Genomic DNA, 6,000 nt, shown 5'->3' on the forward strand with positions numbered 1-6,000 from the left:
TGGGCTGCTCTCTTTCCCATGGTCAGACAGGAACCTCCCCCCGGGTAAGTGAATCCAATCTCCCCCAGTACTTACCCAGGTATAGAGCTCTGATTCTCTGTACTTCCTGCTCCTGGGCTGCTCTCTTTCCCATGGTCAGACAGGAACCTCCCCCTGGGTAAGTGAATCCAATCTCCCCCAGTACTTACCCAGGTACAGAGCTCTGATTCTCTGTACTTCCTGCTCCTGGGCTGCTCTCTTTCCCATGGTCAGGCAGGAACCTCCCCCTGGGTAAGTGAATCCAATCTCCCCCCAGTACTTACCCAGGTACAGAGCTCTGATTCTCTGTACTTCCTGCTCCTGGGCTGCTCTCTTTCCCATGGTCAGACAGGAACCTCCCCCTGGGTAAGTGAATCCAATCTCCCCCCAGTACTTACCCAGGTACAGAGCTCTGATTCTCTGTACTTCCTGCTCCTGGGCTGCTCTCTTTCCCATGGTCAGACAGGAACCTCCCCCTGGGTAAGTGAATCCAATCTGCTATAGAGATTGCTGGGAAATGGATCTCTCCGGGGGCAGCCCCTGTTCGACCGAGTGCCAGGGCATCTTACTGGGCAATAATAATGTACATGGTGGGGTGGGGAACTCTACTTGGACCCTGGCAGAACCAACATGGCTGCCCCCTTGAGCTGCTGGAATAGATTATAAGCCCCTCCCCTCCTGCTAAGGTTAAAGGAACAGTAACACCAAAAAATGAAATAGCTTTAAAGTAATAAAAATATAATGCACTGTTGCCCTGCACCGGTACAGCTGGGGTGTTTGCTACAGAAACCCTACTATAGTTTATATAAATACCCCGCTGTGTAGCCCCGGGGGCAGCCATTCCTGCACTGGTACAGCTGGGGTGTTTGCTACAGAAACCCTACTATAGTTTATATAAATACCCCGCTGTGTAGCCCCGGGGGCAGCCATTCCTGCACTGGTACAGCTGGGGTGTTTGCTACAGAAACCCTACTATAGTTTATATAAATACCCCGCTGTGTAGCCCCGGGGGCAGCCATTCCTGCACTGGTACAGCTGGGGTGTTTGCTACAGTAACCCTACTATAGTTTATATAAATACCCCGCTGTGTAGCCCCGGGGGCAGCCATTCCTGCACTGGTACAGCTGGGGTGTTTGCTACAGAAACCCTACTATAGTTTATATAAATACCCCGCTGTGTAGCCCCGGGGGCAGCCATTCAAGCTGGAAAAAAGGAGAAAAGGCACAGGTTACATAGCAGATAACAGATAAGTTCTGTAGAATACAATGGTGTTTTATCTGTTATCTGCTATGTGCCTGTGCCTTTTCTCCTTTTTTCCAGCTTGAATGGCTGCCCCCGGGGCTACACAGCGGGGTATTTATATAAACTATAGTAGGGTTTCTGTAGCAAACACCCCAGCTGTACCAGTGCAGGAATGGCTGCCCCCGGGGCTACACAGCGGGGTATTTATATAAACTATAGTAGGGTTTCTGTAGCAAACACCCCAGCTGTACCAGTGCAGGAATGGCTGCCCCGGGGCTACACAGCGGGGTATTTATATAAACTATAGTAGGGTTTCTGTAGCAAACACCCCAGCTGTACCAGTGCAGGAATGGCTGCCCCCGGGGTTACACAGCGGGGTATTTATATAAACTATAGTAGGGTTTCTGTAGCAAACACCCCAGCTGTACCAGTGCAGGAATGGCTGCCCCCGGGGCTACACAGCGGGGTATTTATATAAACTATAGTAGGGTTTCTGAAGTAAACACACAACTTTTACCAGTGCAGGCAGCAGCACATTATATTTTAGTTACTTTTATACACTTTCATTTTTTGGTGTTACTGTTCCTTTAATGATATGCGCAAGCTCTGACCAATCAGTAGTCTGGGTATCGGCAGCTGCAGGAATCCCGCCCCCATGACGGAGCATTTGGTTCCGCTCAGACCCTGGTGCCGGAGACTCCCCGGAGATCCATATGGGACAGGAGTGGTGCCGACCCAATACGAGGGGTGGGATTCTGTGCGAGTGGGGGTGCAGAAGGGCCGACATACTGTGCTGATCCACAGATAATAGGGAGAAATGTTCTGACCCAATAGTGGTTCCAGCCCGTTACCCCAGAACTTATATCCAGGGAGAGGCGAAGGGTGTTCGGGGCACGGACCCTGCACTGACCCATTCTAGGGGATACTGTGCAATAAGGGGTGCGGGGGGTTCATAGGGGCCCTAACATGTAATCACCGGGGGCCCACAATTTCTCCTGTCAGTGGGGAAAGGGGGGGCACCCAGGACTCTATGGGGCCGGGACTAGAGCCCAGGAATGGGGTGTCAGTGTGGGGAAAGGGGGTGCACCAAGGACTCTATGGGGCCGGGACTAGAGCCCAGGAATGGGGTGTCAGTGTGGGAAAGGGGGGGCACCCAGGACTCTATGGGGCCGGGACTAGAGCCCAGGAATGGGGTGTCAGTGTGGGGAAAGGGGGTGCACCCAGGACTCTATGGGGCCGGGACTAGAGCCCAGGAATGGGGTGTCAGTGTGGGGAAAGGGGGTGCACCCAGGACTCTATGGGGCCGGGACTAGAGCCCAGGAATGGGGTGTCAGTGTGGGGAAAGGGGGTGCACCCAGGACTCTATGGGGCCGGGACTAGAGCCCAGGAATGGGGTGTCACTGTGGGGAAAGGGGGGGCACCCAGGACTCTATGGGGCCGGGACTAGAGCCCAGGAATGGGGTGTCAGTGTGGGGAAAGGGGGTGCACCCAGGACTCTATGGGGCCGGGACTAGAGCCCAGGAATGGGGTGTCAGTGTGGGGAAAGGGGGTGCACCCAGGACTCTATGGGGCTGGGACTAGAGCCCAGGAATGGGGGTGTCAGTGTGGGGAAAGGGGGGCACCCAGGACTCTATGGGGCTGGGACTAGAGCCCAGGAATGGGGGTGTCAGTGTGGGGAAAGGGGGGGCACCCAGGAATCTATGGGGCTGGGACTAGAGCCCAGGAATGGGGGTGTCAGTGTGGGGAAAGGGGGGGCACCCAGGACTCTATGGGGCCGGGACTAGAGCCCAGGAATGGGGTGTCAGTGTGGGGAAAGGGGGGGCACCCAGGACTCTGTGGGGCTGGGACTAGAGCCCAGGAATGGGGGTGTCAGTGTGGGGAAAGGGGGGCACCCAGGACTCTATGGGGCTGGGACTAGAGCCCAGGAATGGGGGTGTCAGTGTGGGGAAAGGGGGGGCACCCAGGAATCTATGGGGCTGGGACTAGAGCCCAGGAATGGGGGTGTCAGTGTGGGGAAAGGGGGTGCACCCAGGACTCTATGGGGCCGGGACTAGAGCACAGGAATGGGGGTGTCAGTGTGGGGAAAGGGGGTGCACCCAGGACTCTATGGGGCCGGGACTAGAGCCCAGGAATGGGGGTGTCACTGTGGGGAAAGGGGGTGCACCCAGGACTCTATGGGGCCAGGACTAGAGCCCAGGAATGGGGTGTCACTGTGGGGAAAGGGGGTGCACCCAGGACTCTATGGGGCCGGGACTAGAGCCCAGGAATGGGGTGTCAGTGTGGGGAAAGGGGGGGCACCCAGGACTCTATGGGGCCGGGACTAGAGCCCAGGAATGGGGTGTCAGTGTGGGGAAAGGGGGGGCACCCAGGACTCTATGGGGCCGGGACTAGAGCCCAGGAATGGGGTGTCAGTGTGGGGAAAGGGGGGGCACCCAGGACTCTATGGGGCCGGGACTAGAGCCCAGGAATGGGGGTGTCAGTGTGGGGAAAGGGGGGGCACCCAGGACTCTATGGGGCCGGGACTAGAGCACAGGAATGGGGTGTCAGTGTGGGGAAAGGGGGTGCACCCAGGACTCTATGGGGCCGGGACTAGAGCCCAGGAATGGGGTGTCAGTGTGGGGAAAGGGGGTGCACCCAGGACTCTATGGGGCCGGGACTAGAGCCCAGGAATGGGGTGTCAGTGTGGGGAAAGGGGGTGCACCCAGGACTCTATGGGGCCGGGACTAGAGCCCAGGAATGGGGTGTCAGTGTGGGGAAAGGGGGGGCACCCAGGACTCTGTGGGGCCGGGACTAGAGCTCAGGAATGGGGTGTCACTGTGGGGAAAGGGGGTGCACCCAGGACTCTATGGGGCCGGGACTAGAGCCCAGGAATGGGGTGTCACTGTGGGGAAAGGGGGTGCACCCAGGACTCTGTGGGGCCGGGACTAGAGCCCAGGAATGGGGTGTCACTGTGGGGAAAGGGGGTGCACCCAGGACTCTATGGGGCCGGGACTAGAGCCCAGGAATGGGGTGTCAGTGTGGGGAAAGGGGGGGCACCCAGGACTCTGTGGGGCCGGGACTAGAGCCCAGGAATGGGGTGTCACTGTGGGGAAAGGGGGTGCACCCAGGACTCTATGGGGCCGGGACTAGAGCCCAGGAATGGGGTGTCAGTGTGGGGAAAGGGGGTGCACCCAGGACTCTATGGGGCCGGGACTAGAGCCCAGGAATGGGGTGTCAGTGTGGGGAAAGGGGGTGCACCCAGGACTCTATGGGGCCGGGACTAGAGCCCAGGAATGGGGGTGTCAGTGTGGGGAAAGGGGGGGCACCCAGGACTCTATGGGGCCAGGACTAGAGCCCAGGAATGGGGGTGTCAGTGTGGGGAAAGGGGGTGCACCCAGGACTCTATGGGGCCGGGACTAGAGCTCAGGAATGGGGTGTCACTGTGGGGAAAGGGGGGGCACCCAGGACTCTATGGGGCCGGGACTAGAGCCCAGGAATGGGGGTGTCAGTGTGGGGAAAGGGGGGGCACCCAGGACTCTATGGGGCCGGGACTAGAGCCCAGGAATGGGGGTGTCAGTGTGGGGAAAGGGGGGGCACCCAGGACTCTATGGGGCCGGGACTAGAGCACAGGAATGGGGGTGTCAGTGTGGGAAAGGGGGTGCACCCAGGACTCTATGGGGCCGGGACTAGAGCCCAGGAATGGGGGTGTCAGTGTGGGGAAAGGGGGGGCACCCAGGACTCTGTGGGGCCAGGACTAGAGCCCAGGAATGGGGTGTCACTGTGGGGAAAGGGGGTGCACCCAGGACTCTATGGGGCCGGGACTAGAGCCCAGGAATGGGGTGTCAGTGTGGGGAAAGGGGGGGCACCCAGGACTCTATGGGGCCGGGACTAGAGCCCAGGAATGGGGTGTCACTGTGGGGAAAGGGGGGGCACCCAGGACTCTATGGGGCCAGGACTAGAGCCCAGGAATGGGGTGTCAGTGTGGGGAAAGGGGGGGCACCCAGGACTCTATGGGGCCGGGACTAGAGCCCAGGAATGGGGTGTCACTGTGGGGAAAGGGGGGGCACCCAGGACTCTATGGGGCCGGGACTAGAGCCCAGGAATGGGGTGTCAGTGTGGGGAAAGGGGGTGCACCCAGGACTCTATGGGGCCAGGACTAGAGCCCAGGAATGGGGGTGTCAGTGTGGGGAAAGGGGGTGCACCCAGGACTCTATGGGGCCGGGACTAGAGCTCAGGAATGGGGTGTCACTGTGGGGAAAGGGGGTGCACCCAGGACTCTATGGGGCCGGGACTAGAGCCCAGGAATGGGGTGTCACTGTGGGGAAAGGGGGGGCACCCAGGACTCTGTGGGGCCGGGACTAGAGCCCAGGAATGGGGTGTCACTGTGGGGAAAGGGGGTGCACCCAGGACTCTGTGGGGCCGGGACTAGAGCCCAGGAATGGGGTGTCAGTGTGGGGAAAGGGGGTGCACCCAGGACTCTGTGGGGCCGGGACTAGAGCCCAGGAATGGGGTGTCAGTGTGGGGAAAGGGGGGCACCCAGGACTCTATGGGGCCGGGACTAGAGCCCAGGAATGGGGTGTCAGTGTGGGGAAAGGGGGGGCACCCAGGACTCTATGGGGCCAGGACTAGAGCCCAGGAATGGGGGTGTCAGTGTGGGGAAAGGGGGTGCACCCAGGACTCTATGGGGCCGGGACTAGAGCCCAGGAATGGGGGTGTCACTGTGGGGAAAGGGGGTGCACCCAGGAGGTACCAGAGACACAG

The sequence above is a fragment of the Xenopus tropicalis genome, chromosome 5 (genome assembly GCF_000004195.4).
Source record: "Xenopus tropicalis strain Nigerian chromosome 5, UCB_Xtro_10.0, whole genome shotgun sequence".
In the NCBI taxonomy this organism is placed as follows: domain Eukaryota; kingdom Metazoa; phylum Chordata; class Amphibia; order Anura; family Pipidae; genus Xenopus; species Xenopus tropicalis.